Below are 26922 nucleotides of genomic sequence, written 5' to 3'. Positions count from 1 at the left end.
TGGACAGAGGCTGAGCAGTTTAGGGTCAAGCAGTTTTGAACAAGGCGGAGCAATTGAGGATCATGCAGTATGGATCGAGGGTGTGCTATTTAGGATCATGTGGTCATGACCGAGGCTGAACATATTACCATGTAGTATGGACCGAGGCAAAGAGGTTTAGGGTCAAGCCCGAGGCTGAGAAGTTTAAGGACCCGCAGTGTGGAGCGAGGTTGCACAATTTAAGGTCATGCAGTATGGATCGAGGGTGAGCTGGTTCGGATCATGCAGTATGAACCGAGGCTGAGAAGTATAGGTTCATGCAGTCTTGACTGAGGCTGAACAGCTTAGAGTCATGCATTATGGAACGGGCGAAGATGTTAAGGGTCATGTAGTTTGAACTAAAGCTGATCAGTTTGGGCTCGTGCAATACGGACCAAGACTGAACACTTTTGGGTCATGCGGTAAATATCGAGGCTGAGATGTTTAGGGTCATGCATTTTGTACCGAGTTTGAGCAGTTTATGGTCATGGAGTCAGGACCGAGGCTCATGCAGTATTGACCCAGGATGAGCAATTTAGGGTTCTGCAGCATGGATCGAGGATGAGCAGTTTAGTATCATGCAGTACGAACCGAGGCTAAGCTGTTTAGGGTGAGGCTGAGCAGTTTAGGGTCATGCAGTACTGACCAAGGTTGAACTGTTTAAGGTCGTGCAGTATGGACCGAGGTTGAGCGGTTTAGGGTCATGCAGTATGAACCAAGGCTTAGCAGTTTAGGGTCACGCAATATGGACCGAGCCTGAGCAGTTTAGGGTCATGACGTTTGGACTGACGTTGAGGAGTTTAGGGTCATGCAGTGTGGATTGAGGCCGAGCAGTTTAAGGTCATGCAGTATGGGCTGAGGCTGAGAAGTATAAGGTCATGTAGTTTGTGAGGAGGCTGAGCAGTTTAGGGTGATGCAATGTTGTGGTATAGATCGAGGCTGAGCAGTTTAGGGATGTAGTATGGATCGAGGTTGAGCAGTTTAAGGTCATGCAGTATGGACAACGCCTGAAAATTTTAAGGTCATGCAGTATGGACAGAGGCTGAGCAGTTTACGATCATGCAATATGCACCCAGGTTGAGCAGTTTTGGTTCATGCTGTATGGACCGATGCTATGCAGTTTAGGGTCATGCAGAATGGATCGAGGCTGAGCAGTTTAAGGTCGTGCTGTATGGACCGAGGCTAAGCACTTTAGGGATGCAATATGGACTGAGGTTGACGAGTTTAGGGTCATGCAGTATGGAGCGAGGCTAAGCAGTTTAGAGTCACGCAGTATGGATTGAGGCTAAGCAGTTTAAGTTCATGCAGTATGGACCACGGCTAAACAGTTTAAGGTCATGCTATTTGGACTGAGGCTGAGCTGTTTAGGGTGATGCAATATGGATTGAGGTTTCGTAGTCAAGAGTGTTGCGGTATGGACCGTGGCTGAGCAGTTTAGGGGCATACAAAATGGACTAAGGCTGAGCTGTTTTAGGATACAGTATGGACCGAGGTTATGGAGTTTAGGGTCATCTTGTATGGATCGAGCCTGAGCAATTTAGGGTCATACAGTATGAACTGAGGCTGTGAAGTATAGGGTCATGATGTTTGGACCAAGGCTGAACAGTTTAGGGTCATGCTGTAAGCACCCAGGATGAGTAGTTTTGGGTCATGTTGTATGGACTGACGCTAAGCAGTTTAGTATCATGCAGTCAGGATCGAGGCTTAGCAGTTTAGGGTCATGCTGTACGGACCTATGCTGAGTAGTTTAAGGTAATGCAGTCTTGACCGAGGCTTAGCAGTTTAGGGTCATGAACCATGGACAGAGGCTGAGTAGTTTAGGGTCATGTTGTATGGACCGAGGCTGAGCAGTTTAGGGTCATGCGGTATGGACCGAGGCTGTGCAGTTTAGGGTCTTACAGTATGGATCAAAGCTGAGAAGTTTAAGTTCATGCAGTGCGGACAGAGGCTGAGCACTTTAAGGTTATGCAGTCTGGATAAAAGCTGAGCAGCTTAGTGTCGTGCATTATACACTGAGGCAGAGCAGTTTAGAGTTATGCAATATGCATCGAGGCTGAACATTTTAGGCTCATGCAGTATGGACCCAGGTTGAGCAGTTTAGGGTCATGCAGTATGCACTAAGGCTGAGTTGTTTAGGGCCATGCAGTAAGGATCGAGGCTTAGCAGTCTAAGGTCATGCAGTTTTGACCTAGGCTGAGCAGTTTAGGGTCGTGCAGTGTGGACCGAGGCTAGGTATTGTAGGGTGAAACAATATGGACTTCGCTCAGTAGTTTAAGGTCATGCAGTAAGGATCGACGCTAAGTAGTTTCGGGTCAAGCCCCAGACTGAACCGTTTTTGGTCATGTAGTGTGGACCGAAGTTGCGCAGTCAAGGGTCATAAAGTAAGGACCGAGGCAGAGAAGGTTAGGATCATGCAATATGGACCGAGGCTGAGTAGTTTTGGGTAATGCAGTATGGATTGAGGATGAGCAGTTTAGGGTCAAGCAGTAGGAATCGAGGCTGAGCAGTTTAGGGTCATGCAGCTTGGATTGAGGCTGAGCAGTTTAGGGTCATGCAGTATGGACCGAGGTTGGGCAGTTTAGGGTCATGCAGTTTGACTGAGGCTAAGTAGTTTAGGGTCATGCGATGTAGATCGAAGTTGCACAGTTTAGGGTCTTGCGGTAAGGATAAAGGCTGCGCAGTTTAGGGTCATGCTGTATCGATCGATGCTGAGCAGTTTAGGGTCATGCAGTATCGATTGATTTTGAGCAGTTTAGGGTCATGTAGTGTGAAACGAGGCAGAGTAGTTTAGGGTCATGCAGTAATGAGCATGGCCGAGCAGTTTAGGGTCATGCAGTATGGGCCGAGGCCGAGCAGTATAGGGTCATGCAGCAGAGACCTAGGTAGAGCTGTTAAAGGCCATGATGTCTGAACCGAGGCTGAGCAGTTTAGAGTCATGCAATATGGATCGAGGCTGAGCAGTTTAGGGTCAAGCAGTATAAAAAGAGGCAGAGCAGTTTAGGAACATGCAAATTGGACCGAGGCTGAGCAGTTTAGGATCATGTAGTCTAGACCGATGTTTAACAGTCTAGGGTCATGTAGCATGGACCGAGGCTGAGCAGTTTAAGGTCAAGCACGAGGCTGAGCAGTTTAAGGTCATGTAGTGTTGACGGAGGTTGCACAGGTTAAGCGGTTGACGGTCATATGGTTTTGATCGAGGCTGATCAGTTTACAGTCCTGGTGTTTTGACTGAGGCTGAACAGTTTCTAGTCATGCAATATGGACAGAGGCTGAGCAATTTGGGGCCATGCGACATGGACCGAGGCTGACCAGTTTAGAGTCCTGCAGAATGGATGGAGTATGGACCGAGGCAGAGTAGTTTATGATCTTGCAGTGTGGATTGAGGCTGAGATGTTTAGGGTCATGCTCTACGGACCTAGGCTAAGCAGTTTAGGATCGTGCAGTATGGAACAAGGCTGAACATTTTAGGCTCATTCCGTATGGACTGAGATCGAGCAGTTTAGGGTTATGCTGTATGGACCGAGACTGAGCAGTTTAGGGTCTTGCGGTATTGACCAAGGCTGTCCAGTTTAAGTTGGGCCGATGCTGAGGAGTTTAAGTTCATGCAATGTGGACCAAAGCTGAGCAGTTAGGGTCATGCAGTATGGACCGAGGCTGAACATTTTAGGCTCATGCAGTATGGACCCACGTTGAGCAGTCTAGGTCATGCAGTACGGACCCAGGCTGAGCAATTTAGGGTTATTTAGTATGGACCGAGGCAGAGTAGTTTAGGGAGACTGAGGAGTTTAAGGTCATGCAGTGTGGATCGAGCCTGAGCAGTTTAGGGTCAGGCAATGTGAACCGTGGCTTAGCAGTTTAGGGTCATGTAGTTTGGACTAAGGCTGAACACTTTAGGGTCATGCAGTGTGTATCGAGGTTGTGTAGTCTACGGTCATGCGGTATGGATCGAGGCTGAGTAGTTTTGGGTCACACAGTATGGACCGAGGCTAAGGATTATAGAGTCATGCAGTAAGGACCGACACTGAGAAATTTAGGGTCATGTAGTGTTGACTGAGGTTGTGCAGTCCAAAGTCTTGCAGTATGGACCGAAACTGAGCCGATTAAGGTCAAGCCCGAGGCTGAGCTGTTTAGGGTACTGCAGTAGGGACCGAAGCTGAGCCGTTAAGTGTCATACAGTATGGACCGAGGCTGAGCCGTTAAGTGTCATCCAGTATGGACCAAGGTTGAACTGTTTAGGGTCGGACGGTATGGACTGCATCAAAGCAGTTTAGGGTCAAGCCCGAGACTGAGCCGTATAAGGGGGTCATGCAGTGTGGACCGAGGTTGCGCAATTTAGGGTCATGCAGTATGGACCAAGGCTGAGCAGGTTAGGATCATGCAGTATGGAAGGAATGTGCGTAGTCTAAGGTCATGCAGTCTTGACTGAGGTTGAAACGTTGAGGTTCATGCAGTATAGATCGAGGTTAAGCAGTTTAGGGTCATGCAGATTGTATCAAGCCAGAGCAGTTTAGGGTCGTGCAAAATCAATCAAGGTTGTGCAGTTTAGGGTCATGCAGTTTGGGGACTTTCAGTTAGGAATGAGGCTGAGCTGTTTAGAGTCATCCAGTATGGATAAAGGCTGAGTAGTTTAGTGTCATGCTGTATGGACTGAGGCTGAGTGGTTTAGGATCATGCGATAAGCACAGAGGCTGAGCAGTTTTTGGTCTTGCAGTATGGACAGAGGCTCAGCAGTTTAGGTTCGTCCAGTGCGGAGCAAGGCTGCGTACCTTAGGGTTATGCTGAGTGGATTGACGCTGAGAAGCTTAGAGTCATGCAGTATGGATCGAGGCTAAGCAGTTTAGAGTCGTGCAGTATGGATCGAGGCTGAGCAGTTTCAGGTCATGCAGTATGCACTGTGGTTGAGTTGTTTAGCCATGCAAGGAGCACCGACACTGAGCAATCTAGGGTCATGCAGTTCGGACTCTGGCTGAGCTGTTTCGAGACGTGCAGTATGGACCGAGGCTGAGTTTTTTAAGGTCATGCAGTAAGAACCGAGGTTGAGCAGTTTAGGGTCATGATGTATGGACAATTGCTTAGCAGTTTGGGGTCGTGCAGTCTGGAACGAGGATGAGCAGTTTAGGGTCATGCAATATGGATTGAGGCTGAGCAATATAGGATCATGCAATATGGACCGAGGCTGAGCAATTTTGGTTAATGCAGTGTGGACCGAGGCTGATCACTTTACGGTTGTGCAATGTGTAATGAGGCTGAGCAGTTTAGGGTCATGCAGTATGGACTGAGGCAGAGCAGTTTGGGGTCATGCAGTATGAACTAAGGCCAAGCAGCTTAGCGTGATGAAATATGGGCACGGGCTAAGAAGTTTTGGGTCATGCCCTTTGAACTGAGCCTGAGCAATTTAGGCTCATGCAGTATGGATTGAGGCCCAGCAATTTAGGGACATGTAGTATAGACCCAGATTAAGCAATTGACGGTCGTATGGTTTTGATCGAGGCTGATCAGTTTGCAGTCATGTTGTTTTGACAGAGGCTGAGCAGTTTGGGGCCATGCAACATGGACCGAGGCTGACCAGTTTAGGGTCCAGTAGAATGGACGAAGGCTGAACAGTTTAAGGTCATGGAGTATGGACCGAGGCAGAGTAGTTTGCGGTCTTGCAGTGTGGATTGAGGCTGAGATGTTTAGGGTCATGCTTTGCGGACCTAAGCTAAGAAGTTTAGGATCATGCAGTATGGAACGAGGCTGAACATTTTAGGCTCATTCGGTATGGACTGAGGTTGAGGAGTTTAGGGTTTTGTTGTATGGACCGAGACTGAGCAGTTTAGGGTCTTGCGGTATTGATCGAGGCTGTGCAGTTTAAGTTGGGCCGATGCTGAGCAGTTTAGGTTCATGCAATGTGGATCGAACCTGAGCAGTTAGGGTCATGCAGTGTGGACCGAGGCTGAACATTTTAGGCTCGGTCCAGGTTGAGCAGACTAGGGTCATGCAATACTGACCCAGGCTGAGCAATTTACGGTAATTTAGTATGGAACGAGGCAGAGTAGTTCAGGGTCACGCAGTTTCGATCGAGGCTGAGGAGTTTAAGGTCATGCAGTGTGGATCGAGCCTGAGCAGTTTAGGGTCACGCAATGTGAACCGTGGCTTAGCAGTTTAGGGTCATGTAGTTTTGACTGAGTTTGAAAACTTTAGGGTCATGCAGTGTGTATCGATGTTGTGTAGTCTACGGTCTTGCGGTATGGACCGAGGTTGAGTAGTTTCGGGTCACACAATATGGACCGAGGCTAAGGATTATAGGGTCATGCAGTAAGGATCGACACTGAGAAATTTAGGGTCATGTAGTGTGGATTGAGGTTGTGCAGTCCAGGATCTTGCAGTATGGACCGAAACTGAGCAGATTAAGGTCAAGCCTGAGGCTGAGCTGTTTAGGGTACTGCAGTATGGACCGAGGCTGAGCCGTTAAGTGTCATACAGTATGGACCGAGGCTGAGCCGTTAAACGTCATACAGTATGGACCAAAGTTGAACTGTTTAGGGTCGGACGGTATGGACTGCATCTAAGGGGTTTAGGGTCAAGCCCGATGCTGAGCCATATAAGGGGGTCATGCAGTGTGGACCGAGGTTGGGCAATTTAGGGTCATGCAGTATGGACCAAGGTTGAGCAGGTTAGGAGCATGCAGTATGGAAGGAATGTGCACAGTCTAAGGTCATGCAGTCTTGACTGAGGCTGAAACGTTGAGGTTCATGCAGTATGGATCGAGGTTAAGCAGTTTAGGATCATGTAGATTGTATCAAGCCAAAGCAGTTTAGGGTCATGCAATATCGACCAAGGCTGTGCAGTTTAGGGTCATGCTGTTTGGGGACTTTCAGTTAGGAATGAGGCTGAGCAGTTTAGAGTCATCCAATATGGATAAAGGCTGAGTAGTTTAGGGACATGTTGTATGGACCGAGGCTGAGTAGTTTAGGGTCATGCGATATGCACAGAGGCTGAGCAGTTTTTGGTCTTGCAGTATGGACAGAGGCTCAGCAGTTTAGGTTCATCCAGTGTGACGCGAGGCTGCGCACCTTAAGGTTATGCTGAGTGGATTGACGTTGAGAAGCTTAGAGTCATGCAGTATGGATCGAGGCTATGCAGTTTAGAGTTGTGCAGTATGGATCGAGGCTGAGCAGTTTTGGGTCATGAAGTATGCACTGTGGTTGAGTTGTTTGGCCATGCAGTGAGCACTGACACAGAGCAATCTTGGGTCATGCAGTTTGGACTCTGGCAAAGCTGTTTCGGGCCGAGCAGTATGGACCGGGGCTGAGTTGTTTAAGGTCATGCAGTAAGAACCGAGGTTGAGAAGTTTAGGGTCATGCTGTATGGACAATTTCTTAGCAGTTTGGGGTCGTGCAGTCTGGAATGAGGTTGAGTAGTTTAGGGTCATGCAATATGGATTGAGGCTGAGCAGTATAGGATCATGCAATATGGACCGAGGCTGAACAATTTTTGTTAATGCGATGTGGACCGAGGCTGATCATTTTAGGGTTGTGCAGTGTGTAATGAGGCTGAGCAGTTTAGGGTCATGCAGTATAGACCGAGGCTGAGCAGTTTAGGGTCATGCAGTATGAACTAAGGCTAAGCAGCTTAGGGTGATGAAATATGGGCACCGGCTAAGAAGTTTTGGGTCATGCCCTTTGGACTGAGCCTGAGCAATTTAGGCTCATGCAGTGTGGATTGAGGCCCAGCAATTTAAGGACTCGAGTATAGACCCAGATTAAGCAGTTGACGGTCGTATGGTTTTGATCGAGGCTGATCAGTTTGCAGTCATGGTTTTTTGACAGAGGCTGAGCAGTTTGGGGCCATGCAACATGGACCGAGGCTGACCAGTTTAGGGTCCTGTAGAATGGACCAAGGCTGAACAGTTTAGGGTCATGGAGTATGGACCGAGGCAGAGTAGTTTACGGTCTTGCAATGTGGATTGAGGTTGAGATGTTTAGGGTCATGCTTTGCGGACTTAAGCTAAGCAGTTTAGGATCGTGCAGTATGGAACGAGGCTGAACATTTTAGGCTCATTCGGTATGGACTGAGGTTGAGCAGTTTAGGGTTATGCTGTATGGACCAAGATTGAGCAGTTTAGGGTCTTACGGCATTGACTGAAACTGTGCAGTTTAGGTTGGGCCGATGCTGAGCAGTTTAGGTTGATGCAATGTGGACGGACGCTAAGCAGCTAAGGTCATGCAGTATGGACGGAGGCTGAACATTTTAGGCTCATGCAGTATGGACCCAGGTTGAGAAGTCTAGGGTCATGCAGTACGTACCCAGGCTGAGCAATTTAGGGTCATTTAGTACGGACCGAGGCAGAGTAGTTTAGGGTCACGCAGTTTCAATCGAGGCTGAAGAGTTTAAGGTCATGCAGTGTGGATCGAGCTTTAGCAGTTTAGGGTCACGCAATGTGAACCGTGGCTTAGCAGTTTAGGGTCATGCAATGTGTATCGAGGTTGTGTAGTCTACGGTCTTGCGGTATGGATCGACGCTGAGTAGTTTTGGGTCACACAGTATGGACCGAGGCTAAGGATTATAGAGTCATGCTGTAAGGACCGACACTGAGAAATTTAGGGTCATGTAGTGTTGACTGAGGTTGTGCAGTCCAGGGTCTTGCAGTATGGACTGAAACTGAGCAGATTAAGGTCAAGCCCGAGGCTAAGCTGTTTAGGGCACTGCAGTATGGATCGAGGCTGAGCCGTTAAGTGTCATACAGTATGGACCGAGGCTGAGCCATTAAGTGTCATACTGTATGGACTAAGGTTGAACTGTTTAGGGTCGGTCGGTATGGACTGCATCTAAGCAGTTTAGGGTCAAGCCCGAGGCTGAGCCCTAAAAGGGGGTCATGCAGTGTGGACCTTGGTTGCACAATTTAGGGTCATGCAGTATGGACCAAGGCTGAGCAGGTTAGGATCATGCAGTATGGAAGGAATGTGCGCAGTCTAAGGTCATGCAGTCTTGACTGAGGCTGAAACTTTGAGGTTCATGCAATATGGATCGAGGTTACAGTATGGACCGAGGCTGAGCCGTTAAGTGTCATACAGTATGAACCAAGGATGTATTGTTTAGGGTCATACGATACGGACTGTATCTGAGCAGTTTAGGGTCAAGCTTGAGGCTGAGCCGTATAGGGGGTCATGCAGTGTGGACCAAGGTTGCGTAGTTTGGGGGCATGCCGTATGGACAGAGGTTGAAAAAGTTAGAATCATGGAGTATGGAAAGAATGTGTGTAGTCTAAATTCATGCAGTCTTGACTGAGGCTGAAATGTTGAGGTTCATGCAGTATGGATCGATGCTAAGCAATTTAGGGTCATGCAGATTGTACCAAGGCAGAGTAGTTGAGGGTCGTGCAATATCGACCAAGGCTATGCAGTTTAGGGTCATGCAGTTTGGGGACTTGCAGTTAGGAATGAGGCTGAGCAGTTTAGAGTCATCCAGTATGGATAAAGGCTGAGTAGTTTAGGGTGTATGGACCGAGGCTGAGTAGTTTTGGGTCATGCGATATGCACAGAGGCTGAGCAAGTTTTGGTCATGCAGTATGGACAGAGGCCGAGCAGTTTAGGTTCATCCAGTGTGTAGCGAGGCTGAGCACCTTAGGGTTATGCAGAGTGGATTGAGGCTGAGAAGCTTAGAGTCATGCAGTTGGATCGAGGGTGAGCAGTTTAGAGTCGTGCAGTATGGATCGAGGTTGAGCCGTTTCGGGTCATGCAGTATGCACTGTGGTTGAGTTGTTTGGCCATGCAGTATGCACCGACGCTGAGAAGTCTAAGGTTATGCAGTTTGGACTCTGGCAGAGCAGTTTCAGGCCGTGCAGTATGGACCGAGGCTGAGTTGTTTAGAGTCATGCAGTAAGTACCGAGGTTGAGCAGTTTAGGGTCGTGCTGTATGGACAATTGCTTAGTAGTTTTGGTCGTGCAGTCTGGAACGAGGCTGAGCAGCTTAGGGTCATGCAATATGGATCGAGGCTGAGCAGTTTAGTGTCATGCAATATGGACTGAGGCTGAGCAATTTTGGTTAATGTAGTGTGGACCGAGGCTGATCACTTTAGGGTTGTTCAGTGTGTGATGAGGCTGAGCAGTTTAGGGTCTTGCAGTATGGACCGAGGCTAAGCAGTTCATGGTCATGTAGTTTGAATCGAGGTTGAGTTGTTTAGGGTCATGCAGTAAGGACCGAGGCTGAGATGTTTAGGGTAAGGCAGTTTAGACCGAGGCTGCGCAGTTTAGGGTCGTGCAGTGTAGACCGAGGTTGCGCAGTCCAGGGTGTTGTAGTATGGACCGAAATTGAGCAGCTTAGGGCCAAGCTCGAGGCTCAATAGTTTAGGGTCCTGCAGTGTGGTCCAAGGTGGCACAGTTTAGGGGCATGCAGTATGGATCGAGACTGAGCCGTTTAGGACCATGTACTATTGACTATGGCTGAGCCGTTTAAGGTTATGTAGTATGGACCGAGGCTGAGCTATTTAAGGTCATACGATATGGACCAAAGCTAAGCAGTTTAAGGGCGAGCCCCAGGCCGAGCAGTTTAGGGTCATGCAGTGTGGATCGAGGCTGTGATGTTTAGGGTCATGCGGTATGGACCAAGGCTGAGCAGGTTAGGATCATGCAGTATGGACCAAGGTTGTGCTGTTTAGGGTCATGTAGTCCGGACTTAGGCAGAAATGTTGTGCTTCATGCAGTATGGACCGAGGCTGAGCAGTTTAGGGTCATGCAGTATGGAACGAGGCAGAGCAGTTTAGGGTTATGCCATATGTATCAAGGTAGAGTAGTTTAGGGTCGTGCAATATGGACCAAGGTTGTGTAGTTTAAGTCATGCAGTATGGATTGAGACTGAGCAGTTTAGGGTCATGCAATATGGACCGAGGTTGAGCAGTTTAGGGTCTGGCAATATGAATTGAGGCTGAGTAGTTTAGGGTCACGCAGTATGGACCGAGGCTGAGCAGTTTAGGGTCATGCAGTGTGGATCGAGGTTGTGCAGTCAATGAACAGAGGTTGAGCACTTTAGGGTCAATCATTATGGACCGAGGCTGAGTAGTTTTGGGTCACGCAGTATGGACCGAGGCTGAGGAATTTAGAGTCATGAGTATGGACCGAAACTGAGCAGTTTAGGGTCACGATGTATGGACTGAGGTCGAGATGTTTAGGGACATGCAGTTTGGAACGAAGCTGAGTAGTTTGGGGTCTCGCGGTATGGACAGTGGCTGAACAACTTAAGGTCGTGTAGTATGGACCTAGGTTGAGCAGTTTAGGGTCATGCGGTATGGACCGAGTTTGAGCAGTTTAGGGTCATGCAATATGGTCCGAGGCTGAGCAGTTTAGCGTCCTGTAGTTTTGACCGAGGCAGAGTAGGTAAGGATCTTGCAGTATTGACCAAAACTTAGCAGTGTAGGATCATGCAGTATTGACCGCAGCTGAACAGTTTAGGTTCATGCACTGTGGACCGAGGCTGAGCAGTTTAGGTCATGCGGTATGTACTAAGGCTGAGCAGTTTAGGGTCATGCAATAAGGACCAAGGCCGAGCAGTTTCAGGTCATGCAGTATGGACCGAGCTTGAGCAATTTAGGGTCATGCAGTTTAGGGTTATGAAGTGTGGATTGAGCAGTATAGGGTCATGTAGTAAGGACCGAGGCTAAGAAGTTTAGGGTCGTGTAATATGGACTGAGGCTGAACATTTTAGTCTCATACAGTACGGACCCAGGCTGAGCAGTTTAGGGTCTTGCAGTACGCAGTAAGGACCGAGGCTGAGCCGTTTAGGGTCTTGCAGTTCTGACTGAGGTTGAGCAATTTAGGGGATCGAGGGTGCGTAGTCTAGGGTCTTGCTGTATGGAACGATGCTGAGTAGTTAGGGTCAAGCCCAAGGCAGAGCAGTTTAGGGTCATGCAGTGTGGTCCAAGGTTGCATAGTTTGGGGTCATGTAGTATGGACTGAGGCTGAGCATGTTAGGATCGTGCACTATGGACCGCGGCAGAGCAGTTTAGGGTCAGGCGGTAAAGACCGGGGCTGAGCAATATGGACCGAGGCTATGCAGTTTAAGGTGATGCAATGTGGATCGCGGTTTCAGTTTACGGTCTTGGAGTATTGACCGACGTTGAGCAATTTAGGGTCTTGTAGTATGGACCGAGGCCGAGCAGTTTAGCGATGCAGTATGGACCGAGGTTGAGGAGTTTGGGGTCATGCATTATGGACCGAGTCTGAGAAGTTTAGGGTCATGTGGTATGGACTAAGGCTGAGAAGTTTAGGGTCATGCTGTCTCGATCGAGGCTGGGCAGTTCATGGTCATGCAGTGTGAACAGAGACTGAGTAGGTTTTGGTCATGCTTTATGGACCGACGCTAAACAGTTTGGGGTCATGCTGTATGGACCGAGGCTGAGCAGTTTTGGGTCATGCTATATGGACAGAGGCTATGCAGTTTGGGGTCATGCAGTATGGATCGAGTATAACAGTTTAGTGTTATGCTGTGGGGACCCAAGCTGAGCTAGTTAGGGTCATGCTGTATGGACCAATGCAGAGTAGTTTAAGGTCATGCATTTTGGACGGAGGTCGAATACTTTAGAGTCATCCGGAATGGGCCGAGGTTGAGCAGTTTAGCATCATGCAGTATGGACCAGCCTGAACAGTTTAGGGTCCTGTGGTATGGACCGACGCTAAGCAGTTTAGGGTCATGTAGTATGGACTAAGGCTGAGCAGTTTAGGGGCATGCTGCATAGATCAAAGATGAGCAGTTTAGGGTCATGCAATCTGGACCGAGGCTGAGCAGTTTAGAGTCATGCAGAATAGACCGAGGCTGAGCAATTTAGGGTCATGCAGTGTGGATCTAAGATGTGTAGTTTAAGGTCATGTTGTATGGACCGACGCTGAGAACCTAAGGGTCTAGTAGTATGGGTAGAGACTGAGCAGGTTCTAGTCATGCAGTGTGGTTCGAGGCTAAGCAGTTTAGGAATATACAGTGTGGAATGAGGCTGAGCAGTTTAGGTTCATGCAGTAAGGACCGAGGCTAAGCAGTTTGGGGTTGGGCATTATGGACTGAGGCTGATCATTTTAGGCTCATACATTATGGACCGAGGCTGAGAAGTTTAGGGTCAGGTAGTATGAACCGAGGCTGACGTCTTTAGGGTAATGCAGTAAGGACCGAGGCTGAGCTGTTAAGGGTCATGCTGTATGGACCGATGCTGAGCAGCTTAGGGTCATGCAGTATGGACCTAGGCTAAGCAGTTTTGGGTCATGCTGTCTGGATCGAGACTGTCCAGTTTGGGCTCAAGCAGTATGAACCGAGCATAACAGTTTAGTGTAATGCTGTGTGGACCCAGGCTGAGCTATTTAAGGTCAAGCGGTATGGACCAATGATGAGATATTTAGGGTCATGCTGTATGGATCAATGATGAGCAATTTAAAGTCATGCAGTCTGAACCAAGTTTGAGCAGTTTAGAGTCATGCAGTATGGACCGAGGATGAGAAGTTTAGGGTCATGCAGTATGGATCAAGGCTCAGCACTTTAGTGTCATGTTGTATGGATCGAGGCTGAGCAGTTTGCAATCATGCAGTATGGACTGAGGCTGAACATTTTTTGCTCATGTAGTATGTACCCAAGCTGAGTAATATAGGGTCATGGAGTATGAACTGAGGTCGAGTTGTTTAGGGTCATGTAGTAAGGACCGAGGCTGAGCAAGTTAAGGTTAAGCACTTCGAAACGAGGCTGAGCAGTTTAGGGTCATGCAGTGTGGATCGAGGTTGCACAGTCTCGGGTCATGTAGTATGGACCGAGATTGAGCAGTTAGGAAAAAGCCCGAGGTTGAGCAGTTTAGGGTTATGCAGTGTGGACCGAGCTTGCATAGTTTGGGGTCATGCAGTATGGATCAAAGTTGAGCAGGTTAGGATCGTGCAGTATGGACTGAGGCTGAGCTGTTTAGGGTCATGCGGTAAGGACCGAGGCTGAGAAATTTACGGTCCTGGGGTATTGACCGAGGCTGAGTGATTTACGGCCATGCAGTATGGACCGGGGCTGAGCAGTTTAGGGTCATGCAGTATGGATCGAAGCAAAGCAGTTTAGGGTCAAGCTCGAAGCTGAGCAGTTTAGGGTCAGGCGGTAAAGACCGAGGCTGAGCAATATGGACCGAGGCTATGCAGTTTAAGGTGATGCAATGTGGATCGCGGTTTCAGTTTACGGTCTTGGAGTATTGACCGACGTTGAGCAATTTAGGGTCATGTACTATGGACCGAGGCCGAGCAGTTTAGCGATGCAGTATGGACCGAGGTTGAGGAGTTTGGGGTCATGCATTATGGACCGAGTCTGAGAAGTTTAGGGTCATGCGGTATGGACTAAGGCTGAGAAGTTTAGGGTCATGCTGTCTCGATCGAGGCTGGGCAGTTCATGGTCATGCAGTGTGAACCGAGACTGAGTAGGTTTTGATCATGCTTTATGGACTGACGCTAAACAGTTTGGGGTCATGCTGTATGGACCGAGGCTGAGCAGTTTTGGGTCACGCTATATGGACAGAGGCTATGCAGTTTGGGGTCATGCAGTATGGATCGAGTATAGCAGTTTAGTGTTATGCTGTGGGGACCCAAGCTGAGCTAGTTAGGGTCATGCTGTATGGACCAATGCAGAGTAGTTTAAGGTCATGCATTTTGGACGGAGGTCGAATACTTTAGAGTCATCCGGTATGGGCCGAGGTTGAGCAGTTTAGCATCATGCAGTATGGACCAGCCTGAACAGTTTAGGGTCCTGTGGTATGGACCGACGCTAAGCAGTTTAGGGTCATGTAGTATGGACTAAGGCTGAGCAGTTTAGGGGCATGCTGCATAGATCAAAGATGAGCAGTTTAGGGTCATGCAATCTGGACCGAGGCTGAGCAGTTTAGAGTCATGCAGAATAGACCGAGGCTGAGCAATTTAGGGTCATGCAGTGTGGATCTAAGATGTGTAATTTAAGGTCATGTTGTAAGGACCGACGCTGAGAACCTAAGGGTCTAGTAGTATGGGTAGAGACTGAGCAGGTTCTAGTCATGCAGTGTGGTCCGAGGCTAAGCAGTTTAGGAATATACAGTGTGGAATGAGGCTGAGCAGTTTAGGTTCATGCAGTAAGGACCGAGGCTAAGCAGTTTGGGGTTGGGCATTATGGACTGAGGCTGATCATTTTAGGCTCATACATTATGGACCGAGGCTGAGAAGTTTAGGGTCATGTAGTATGAACCGAGGCTGAGGTCTTTAGGGTAATGCAGTAAGGACCGAGGCTGAGCTGTTAAGGGTCATGCTGTATGGACCGATGCTGAGCAGCTTAGGGTCATGCAGTATGGACCTAGGCTAAGCAGTTTTGGGTCATGCTGTCTGGATCGAGACTGTCCAGTTTGGGCTCAAGCAGTATGAACCGAGCATAACAGTTTAGTGTAATGCTGTGTGGACCCAGGCTGAGCTATTTAAGGTCAAGCTGTATGGACCAATGATGAGATATTTAGGGTCATGCTGTATGGATCAATGATGAGCAATTTAAAGTCATGCAGTCTGAACCAAGTCTGAGCAGTTTAGAGTCATGCAGTATGGACCGAGGATGAGAAGTTTAGGGTCATGCAGTATGGATCAAGGCTCAGCACTTTAGTGTCATGTTGTATGGATCGAGGCTGAGCAGTTTGCAATCATGCAGTATGGACTGAGGCTGAACATTTTTTGCTCATGTAGTATGTACCCAAGCTGAGTAATATAGGGTCATGGAGTATGAACTGAGGTCGAGTTGTTTAGGGTCATGTAGTAAGGACCGAGGCTGAGCAAGTTAAGGTTAAGCACTTCGAAACGAGGCTGAGCAGTTTAGGGTCATGCAGTGTGGATGGAGGTTGCACAGTCTCGGGTCATGTAGTATGGACCGAGATTGAGCAGTTAGGATCAAGCCCGAGGTTGAGCAGTTTAGGGTTATGCAGTGTGGACCGAGCTTGCGTAGTTTGGGGTCATGCAGTATGGATCAAAGTTGAGCAGGTTAGAATCGTGCAGTATGGACTGAGGCTGAGCAGTTTAGGGTCATGCGGTAAGGACCGAGGCTGAGAAATTTACGGTCCTGCGGTATTGACCGAGGCTGAGTGATTTACGGCCATGCAGTATGGAAAGGGGCTGAGCAGTTTAGGGTCATGCAGTATGGATCGAAGCAAAGCAGTTTAGGGTCAAGCTCGAAGCTGAGCAGTTTAGGGTCAGGCGGTAAAGACCGAGGCTGAGCAATATGGACCGAGGCTATGCAGTTTAAGGTGATGCAATGTGGATCGCGGTTTCAGTTTACGGTCTTGGAGTATTGACCGACGTTGAGCAATTTAGGGTCATGTACTATGGACCGAGGCCGAGCAGTTTAGCGATGCAGTATGGACCGAGGTTGAGGAGTTTGGGGTCATGCATTATGGACCGAGTCTGAGAAGTTTAGGGTCATGCGGTATGGACTAAGGCTGAGAAGTTTAGGGTCATGCTGTCTCGATCGAGGCTGGGCAGTTCATGGTCATGTAGTGTGAACCGAGACTGAGTAGGTTTTGATCATGCTTTATGGACCGACGCTAAACAGTTTGGGGTCATGCTGTATGGACCGAGGCTGAGCAGTTTTGGGTCATGCTATATGCGCCGAGGCTATGCAGTTTGGAATCATGCAGTATGGATCGAGTATAGCAGTTTAGTGTTATGTTGTGGGGACCCAAGCTGAGCTAGTTAGGGTCATGCTGTATGGACCAATGCAGAGTAGTTTAAGGTCATGCATTTTGGACGGAGGTCGAATACTTTAGAGTCATCCGGTATGGGCCGAGGTTGAGCAGTTTAGCATCATGCAGTATGGACCAGCCTGAACAGTTTAGGGTCCTGTGGTATGGATCGACGCTAAGCAGTTTAGGGTCATGTAGTATGGACTAAGGCTGAGCAGTTTAGGGGCATGCTGCATAGATCAAAGATGAGCAGTTTAGGGTCATGCAATCTGGACCGAGGCTGAGCAGTTTAGAGTCATGCAGAATAGACCGAGGCTGAGCAATTTAGGGTCATGCAGTGTGGATCTAAGATGTGTAGTTTAAGGTCATGTTGTATGGACCGACGCTGAGAACCTAAGGGTCTAGTAGTATGGGTAGAGACTGAGCAGGTTCTAGTCATGCAGTGTGGTCCGAGGCTAAGCAGTTTAGGAATATACAGTGGGGAATGAGGCTGAGCAGTTTAGGTTCATCCAGTAAGGACCGAGGCTAAGCAGTTTGGGGTTGGGCATTGTGGACTGAGGCTGATCATTTTAGGCTCATACATTATGGACCGAGGCGGAGCAGTTTAGGGTCATGTAGTATGAACCGAGGCTGAGGTCTTTAGGGTAATGCAGTAAGGACCGAGGCTGAGCTGTTAAGGGTCATGCTGTATGGACCGATGCTAAGCAGCTTAGGGTCATGCAGTATGGACCTAGGCTAAGCAGTTTTGGGTCATGCTTTCTGGATCGAGACTGTCCAGTTTGGGCTCAAGCAGTATGAACCGAGCATAACAGTTTAGTGTAATGCTGTGTGGACCCAGGCTGAGCTATTTAAGGTCAAGCTGTATGGACCAATGATGAGATATTTAGGGTCATGCTGTATGGATCAATGATGAGCAATTTAAAGTCATGCAGTCTGAACCAAGTCTGAGCAGTTTAGAGTCATGCAGTATGGACCGAGGATGAGAAGTTTAGGGTCATGCAGTATGGATCAAGGCTCAGCACTTTAGTGTCATGTTGTATGGATCGAGGCTGAGCAGTTTGCAATCATGCAGTATGGACTGAGGCTGAACATTTTTTGCTCATGTAGTATGTACCCAAGCTGAGTAATATAGGGTCATGGAGTATGAACCGAGGTCGAGTTGTTTAGGGTCATGTAGTAAGGACCGAGGCTGAGCAAGTTAAGGTTAAGCACTTCGAAACGAGGCCGAGCAGTTTAGGGTCATGCAGTGTGGATCGAGGTTGCACAGTCTCGGGTCATGTAGTATGGACCGAGATTGAGCAGTTAGGATCAAGCCCGAGGTTGAGCAGTTTAGGGTTATGCAGTGTGGACCGAGCTTGCGTAGTTTGGGGTCATGCAGTATGGATCAAAGTTGAGCAGGTTAGGATCGTGCAGTATGGACTGAGGCTGAGCAGTTTAGGGTCATGCGGTAAGGACCGAGGCTGAGAAATTTACGGTCCTGCGGTATTGATCGAGGCTGATTGATTTACGGCCATGCAGTATGGACCGGGGCTGAGCAGTTTAGGGTCATGCAGTATGGATCGAAGCAAAGCAGTTTAGGGTCAAGCTCGAAGCTGAGCAGTTTAGGGTCATGCAGTGTGGACCGACATTGTACAATTTAGGGTCATGCAGTGTGGCCCGAGGCTGAGCAAGTTAGAATCATGCAGTATGTACTGAGGCTATGCAATTTAGGGTCATGTTGAATAGACTGAGGCTGAAAATTTTAGGTTCATACTGTAAGGATCGAGGCAGAGCTGTTTTGGGTCATGCAGTATGTACCAAGGCCGAGCATTTAAAGGTCGTGCAATATAAACCAAGGCTGAGAAGTTTAGGGTGATGCAATATCGATTGAGGCCAAGCAGTTTAGGGTCATGCAGTATGGATCGAGGCTGAGAATTTTTTAGTCATGTAGTTTGGACAGACGCCGAGCAGTTTAGGGTCATGCAGTGTGGATCAAGGTTACGCTATCGAGGGTCTTGTGGTATGGACCAAGGCTGAGCCGTTTAGGGTCATGCCTTATGGATTGAGGCTGAGCAGTTTAAGGATGCAGTAGGAATCGAGGTTGAGGAGTTTAGGGTCATACAGTATGCAACGAGCCTGAGCAGTTTAAAGTCATGCAGTATGGACCAAGGTTGAGAAATTTAGAGTCATGCAGTTTGGACCGAGGCTGAGCAATTTAGGGTCATGCAGTATGGACTGAGGTAGAGATGTTTAAGGTCATGCAGTATCGACTGAGGTTGCGCAAATTAGGGTCATGCAATATGCACCCATGCTGAGCAGTTTAGGGTCATGCTGTATGGACCGACGATGAGCAGTTTTGGGTCATGCTGTATAGGCTGAGGCGGAGATGTTTAAGGTCAAGCAGTATGGACCGAGGCTGCGTAATTTAGGGTCATGCAATATGCACCCAGGCTGAGAATTTTAGGGTCATGCTGTATGGACCGATGATGAGCAGTTCTGGGTCGTGCAGTATGGATTGAGGCTGAGTAGTTTAAGGTCATGTTGTATGGAACGAGGTTTAGCTGTTTAGGGTCATGCAACATGGACCGAGGCTGAGCAGTTTAGGATCATTTTGTATGAAACAAGGCTGAGTAGTTTAGGGGCACATGGTATGGACTGAGGCACCCAGACTGGGCAGTTTAGGGTCATGTTGTATAGACCGACGCTAAGCAGTTTAGGGTCATGCTGTATGGACAATGGCTGAGCGGTTTAGTGTCATATTGTGTAGACCAAGGCTGACCAGTTTTTGGTCATGCAGTATGGATCGAGGCTGAGCAGTTTTGAGTCATGCTGTATGAACCAAGGCTGTGCAGTTTGGGGTCATGTAGTATGAACCGAGTATAACAGTTTAGTGTTTTGTAGTATGGACCCAGACTGAGCTATTTGGGATCATGCAGTATGGACCGAGGTTAAGTAGTGTAGGGTCATGCAGTATGGCCGAGGCTTAAGCATTTAGGGTTGCGCCGTGTGGACCCATTTGGAGCAGTTTAGGTTTGTACAGTATGGACTAGGGCTGAGACATTTTGGGTCATGTAGTTTGCACCGTGACTGAGTAGTTTAGCGTCATGTAGTATAGACTGTGGCTAAACAGTTTAGGTTCATGCTATATGGACCGAGGTTGAGCAGTTTAGGGTCATGCGATATGGACCGAGGCTGTGCAGTTTAGGGTCAAGCAATGGAGATCGAGGCTGAGCAGTTTAGGGCCTTACAGTATGGACCGAGGCTGAGCAGGTTAGGATCATGCAGTATTGACCGAGGCCGAGCAGTTTAGGGTCATGCAGTCTTGACCTAGGCTGAGGAGTTTAGGTTCATGCAGTATGGATCGAGGCTGAGCAATTTAAGATCATGCAGTATGTACGAAGGCTGGGCAGTTGAGGGTCATGCAATACGGACCAAGGCTGAGCAGTTATGAGTCTTGCCGTATGGTCTTAGCTTCACCAGTTTAGGGTCATGCAGTATCGATCGAGGCTGAGCAGTTTAGGGTCATGCAGTATGGATTGAGGCTAAACCGTTTAAGCTCATGTAGTATGGAGCAAGGCTGCGTAGTTTAGGTTCATACAGTTTGGACCGTGGCTGAGCAGTTTAGGGTCATGGAGTTTTGACCGAGGCTGAGAAGTTCAGGGTAATGCAGTATGGACCGAGGCTGTGCAGTTTAGGGTAACGCAGTTTGGACCAAGGCTCTACAGTTTAGGGTCATGCAGTTTGGACCGAGGCAGAGCAGTTTAAGGTCATACAGTATGGGCCGAGTCTGAGTAGTTTAAGGTCATGCAATATAGACCGAGGCTGCACAGTTTAGGGTCATTCAATATGGACTGAGGCTGAGCAATTTACGGTCATGCTCTATGGACCGATGATGAGCAATTTAGGGTCATGCAGTTTGGCTGAGGCTGAGCAGTTTAGGGTCAGGCAGTATGGATTGAGGCGTAGTAGTTTAAGTTCACATAGTATGGACCGAGGCTGAGATGTTTAGGGTCATGTAGCATGGAACGAGGCTAAGCAGTTTAGGGGTATGTGGTGAGGACCGAGGATTAAAAGTTTAAGGTCGTGCGGTAATGACTAAGGCAGTGCAATTTAGGGTCATGCGATATGGATCGATGCTGAGCAGTTAAGGGTCATACAGTATGGACCTAAGCTGAGCAAATTAGGGTAATGCAGTATGGACCGAGGCCTAGCAGTATTGAGTCATGCAGTATGGGTCGATGTTGAGCAGTTTAGGGTCATGCAGTATGAGCCGAGGCTACAAAGTTTAAGACCATGTAATATGGAACGAGGCTGAGTAGTTTAGGGTCATCCCGTATGGAGTGAGTTTGAGCAGTTTCAAGTCATGTAGTATGGATTGAGGCTGAGCTGGTTAGGGTCATGCCGTGTTGAACGAGGCTGAGCAATTTAGCATCGTGAAGTATGGACCATGTTTGAGCAGTGTACGATCATGTAGTAGGGACCAAGGCTGTGTAGTCTAGGGTCATGCAGTATGGACCGCGACGGAGCTGTTTAGGGTCAGGCAGTATGCATCGAGGCTGAGCAGTTTTGGGTCATGCAGTATGGATCGAAACTAAGCCGGTTGGGGTTACGCAATATGAAACGAGGCTGAGCAGTTTATGGTCATGCAGTATGGATCGAGGCTGAAGAGTTTAGAGTCATGCTAGATTGAGGTGGACCAGTTTTGGGTCTTGCAGCATGAACCGAGGCTGAGTAGTTTAGTTTAATGCAGTATGAACCGACGTTAAGCAGATTACATTCATCCAGTATGGACCAAGGCTGAGCAGTTTTGGGTCATCCAATATGGACCGAGGCTAAGCAATTTAGGGTCATGCAGTATGAACCGTGGCTGAGAAGTATAGGGTCCTACAGTTTGGACCTCGAACGAGCAGTTTATGGTCATGTAGTATGGACCGAAGCCGAGCAATATAGGGTCATGTAGTATGGACCAAGGCTAGACAGTTTAGGGTCAGGTAGTATGGAACTAGGCTGAGCAGTTTAGGGTTTTCAGTTTGGACCAAGGTTGAGCCGTTTAGGGTCATGCATTATGTACCGAGGCTGAGCTGTTTAGGGTCATGCAATGTGGACTACAGCTGAGCTGTATTGGGTCATGCTGTATGGACCACGGCAGAGCAGTTTTTGATCATGCAATATGGACCGAGTGTGAGCAACTTAAGGTCAAGAAATATGAACCGAGGCTGAGCAATTTAGGGTCATGTAGTGTCGACCGAGGCTGAGCAGTTTAGGGTCATGCTGTATGGATTGATGCTGAGCAGTTTAGGGTCACGCAGTATGGAATGAGGCTGAGCAGTTTAGTGTCATACAGTATGGACCGAGGCTGAGGAGTTTAGAGTCATTCAGTATGGACCAAGGCTGAACAGTTTAAGGTCATGCAGTATGGACTGAGGCTGAGAAGTTTACGGTCCTGCAATATGGACTGAGGTTGAGCAGTTTAGGGTCGTACAATATGCAATGATGCGAATAAGTACAGGGTCATTGAGTATGGACCGAGGCTTAGAATTTTTGGGTCATTGAGAATGGACCGAGGCTGATAAGTTTAAGGTCATTGTAAATGATTAGAGGCTAAGAAGTTAAGGGTGATCCTGTATGGATCGGGGCTAAACTGTTTCGGGTCATGCTGTATGGACCAATGCAGAACAGTTTAGGGTCATGTTGTGTGGACCGAGGCTGAAAAGTTTAGGGTTATGCAGTATGAACCGAGGCTGAGCAGATTAGGCTCATCAAGTGTGGATCGAGGATGAGCAATTTTGGGTCATCCAATATGGACCAAGGTTAAGAAATTTAGGGTCATGCAGTACGGACCGAGGCTGAGCAGTATAGGCTCCTACCGTTTGGGCCCACGTAGAGCAGTTTAGGGTCACGCAGTACGTACTGAGGCTGAGGAGTTTATGGTCGTGCAGTAGAGACATAGGCTGAGTATTTTAGGGTCATATCGTATGTATTGAGGCTAATCAGTTCCTGGTCCTGCAGTATGGACCAAAGTTTTACAGTTTAGGGTCCAGCAGTATTGACCAAGGCAGTGCAGTTTGGGTCATGCAGTATGGACCAAAGCTGAGCAGTTTGGGTCATGCAGCATGGATCGAGGCAAAGCAATTTAGGGGCCGGCAGTATGGACCGAGGCTGTGTAGTTTAGGGTCATGTAGTATGGACCGAGGCTGCGCAGTTAAGGGTCATGCAATTTGGACCGAGGCTGAGTAGTTTAGAGTCTTGCAGTGTGGGGCGGCCCGGCTATTAGCTCAGCTGATCGCCATTATTAGCTCAGTTGATCGCCTATTCCAGTTCGGGGAGCTCGGATTTGGAGGACTGGAGGAAAGCCGGTTGCACGAAGGGGTAGGTCTCTTGCATAACAACGAGGTCCTTGCTGCCGAGGGCTTGACGGGGAACCGGGGTAGCGATGGGCAACCGAGCCAAAGCTGCAGCAAAGGCTGCTAGTTTCATTCATGACCCGAGGAAAGGCGACGGAGAGGCGGAACATCGACCTAACGAGGACTTAACCCTTAATAGTAGCGCTCTGATTGAATAGTAATGAATGGGGGGAACCTACCTATAGAATGGTATAGATTCGGGGCTTGTAGCCACTATCACTATTCGACAGCCCCATCAGGCACTGATACACTATTGGGACAGAAGCCTACCCGGCTAAAGGGAGGGAGGATTGCGATAGGGAGCGCAATGAGGCAAGAGGTCCACGCCATAAGGTTACTTATCAAGGGATTGGTAAAGGGAGTAATGACTAATCAAGGATCAGCAAATAGTAGAAGTGGTTGGATCCGCTTTATCAATAAAGGGAGCAAGAGTTATGTATTAGTAAGCCCGGATGCTTAATCATTTGCCGCCCCATATCCCCCGATCTGCTTCGTAGCTTCGATCACGGGTATTGTTTGCAGTTCCCCGGACGGCATGAATGTGGGTGGGCGGAAAACCTAGTATGCCCTTCTTCTATTCTAATAGTAGGCGGCGTAACCTGGTATACCCTTCTTCTAATAGTAGGCGGCGTAACCTGTAAGAGGTGGGTGTTAACCAACAGAATAATATACGGGTAATTCATATTCATAATAGTAGGGGTTGTGTCTCCAACCAGCATTGGGGATGAGAAAGGTGATGGAAGGGACGGAAGGGATGGACTAAATGAAACGAGATGGTTGGCTCGTGATCCCGATGGGAGAACCTATTATTGGAGTGGAAAAGCCAAGCTCGACCTTTGATAGGGAGAGCAGGTGCAGTAAGCGATAGCGAACACACCTCACCCTAAAGCAAGAAAGTGGGCGATCAGCCCTATATATTCTTATTGTTGAGGCAACGGCATGATAGCAGATTTAACGACATCGATACAGACGGATTTCAGGTTATGGATTGGGCAATAGGTATCACTCGACATGGATAGATACAGATTGAAGTAGAATGGCTGCTCTCGGTAATGGCCAACCTATCTAACGGCAGCTGCTCGCCCCATGCCCGCTCCCTGATGTCCGGGTAGCGGAGGCTCTCTCATGATCTTCTCTCTGCCCCAATGTCCGAAACAGTAGTCTCCCATGTCCCCGTCTTATGCCCACGAATTATTGAGGGGACGAGATAGACTAGACTTATGAGATGGGATTAGATAGATTCATGTGAGCATGTGACCTGTGGTGTTGAGATAGGGATAGATAGTATCCATCTCACCCCAGCTCCAAGCAACGTTTATTTTCTAGTATAATTGCAACGCTTCGAATTGAAGGAATAGGGTCTATCAAGGGCTGGGATTTCAATTCTTCTTATTTAACCGGAGCTCTCAACATCCGGAATAAGACCTTCGTCACTAGCACCTTTCTGGTCCTACCCATACCCACTTCATAAACCCTACGCCGGTATTCGAAATCACTTACAATAGTCAGTGGTCTTACCCTAAAAAGCCTAGTAGTTCCCTCACGATTCTGGGCATTAGGCTAATCATCCGACAGTGATGCGCATGCGATGTCACGATTCACTGGCACCTGTAACCTTTACCAATCTTTCCATCAGAGAAATGATGAGAAGCAGATTGATGTCGATCAAGTCTTATATACGTAATAGCTGGAGCATGCCGACAGGTGCCCCCGGGGGCCAAGGATTCTCAAATCTATGGTAGGTGCTGGAACTAATAATAACATACGGGCGTTCTTGAGCCTATTATTAAGGGAGTTACTAGTGACCCTCTAATTAATAATATACAGGAGGCTCAAGTCGTGTCCTATGGTTCACCAGATCAATGCTTCATATTCCTCAGGTTCATATTCATTTCGTAGGGCGAGACTCAGATAGAAATAGATCAATCTGATATTATGACCTAAAGCAAGCACCGGTCCTACCCATACCCAGTAGGACTGATGTTACACATCGACATAGTGTAGTCGCCTTTACGAGCCATTTCTTCCGGATCTCTATAGCCTTTATGAAGCTCCCATGTGGTAAACCACCATACCCTCGCCCACCTCTCAGTTCTGTTGAACGAGAAGACCCTTAAATGATAATAAGGGGTTAGCTTAAATAAATAGGGGTTGTGAGGGCGGCTACGGAACCATTCGGATTTGAATAGATAGGGGGGTTCGGCCCGTGTATTATTAATTCCGGGTTCCCGATTCATGCCACTAGGACCATCTTTCCCATCGAAACCGAAAAGTGGAAAAGAGAAAGTTTGTTCCCCGTGAACAACATGCGCAGTTGGCGTGAACAATATGCTAAGTTGAGGAAGAGCGAAGCCTGACAGCACTGAGCGCTAAGTTCTTCTAAGAGAGAATGATGCATGTGGTGTAGACTGGTGACAGAGACCTCAACTGGCTTAATACTTGACCAATTGGCGATGCAATTGGCAAGTGAGTAAAGAGAGCGTCACAAGCAACACACTCAAATTTAGTTGGCTTGACGGAGTAAGCATTGGCCATCTCAAGCAGGTGGACGTTACCTTGGTGGAGACATCGAGGTGAGCTTGGCTAATGTGATCCTTTCCGAGTACTTGGCTTGTTTTTTTAGGCTTAACTTAAGATGTGGTTCCAGAAATGGAGTTGCTATTCTCGACTCAGACAAGTTTTCGAAACGAGCTTGCCTGCATTACCAGTAAGTGGGTCAATGCTCGTCCTCCGCCGTAAGCGCACGCCTCTTCGACGGCTATCTAGGCCTAAGGGTAGCTGCTCACAGAGTTCCCACCTCCGCTGACGCCTAGACCGGAACCATATCTCTTCCTCTGGCTTGATTCTTTGCTCTCCATCCCGAGACCGTGCGAACCCCTTCTCGAGGGAAGAAGCCCTCCTACCTTTGAATTGGCTATCCCAATAGTCCAATGCTTACTCTTTCTATAACTGCCTTGAGTTATCTCCACCCCAGAGTCGATTAACCCCTTTTGCTTGAAGGGGGGAATTCTGCTTCCACAAACGACTTCAAGGGCTTCTCTAAGACCGAGCTTTGTTAGGCTCAACTCATCCTATTTCTTCTAGTGTCTTCGAATGCCCCTTCTTGATTCAATAGCTGGCGCCCCCCTCTTTCTATCATTTAGGCTTTTTGGAAGAAATGAAGACTTTTTTGAAAGGGGTCTAGTTCTTCTTCCCCGACAGCAGCTTACTTGGTTGGGACTCTCTGGGACTGGAGACTAAGGGGATCTAAGCGAGGTTGTGCAGTTTAGGGTCATGCAGTAGGGAGTGACGCAGAGCAGTTAAGGGTCATGCAGTTTGGAACAAGGCTGAGTAGTTTAGGGTCATGTAGTGTGGACTGAGGTTGCGCAGTCTAGGGTCATGCAGTTTTGATTGAGGCTGAGCAGTTTAGGGTCATGATGTATGGACTGAAGCTGAGCAGTTTAGGGTCATACTGTATGGATCGAGGCTGAGCAGTTTAGCATCAGAAAGTATGGACCGAGGCTCAGCTGTTTAGAGTCATTCAGAATGGACCAAGGTTGAACAGTTTATGGTCGTGCAGTATGGACCGAGGTTGAGAAGTTAAGGGCCATGCGATATGGACCGAGGTTGAGAAGTTAAGAGCCATGCAATATGGACTGAGGCTGAGAAGTTTTGGGTCGTGCAGTATGCAACGATGCAGATCAGTATAGGGTCATTGAGTATGGACCGAGGCTGAGCAGTTTTGGGTCATTGAGTATGGACCAAGGCTGATAACTTTAGGGTCATCGTGCATGAACAGAAGCTAAGTAGTTTATAGTGATTCTGTATGGATCGGGGCGAAACAGTTTCTGTTCATGCTGTATGGACCGAGGCTGA

The sequence above is a fragment of the Amborella trichopoda genome, chromosome 2, assembly GCF_054954075.1.
Source record: "Amborella trichopoda isolate Santa Cruz 75 chromosome 2, AtrichopodaSantaCruz75HAP2 v2.0, whole genome shotgun sequence".
NCBI lineage: Eukaryota > Viridiplantae > Streptophyta > Magnoliopsida > Amborellales > Amborellaceae > Amborella > Amborella trichopoda.
This window is presented reverse-complemented; position numbering follows the sequence as displayed.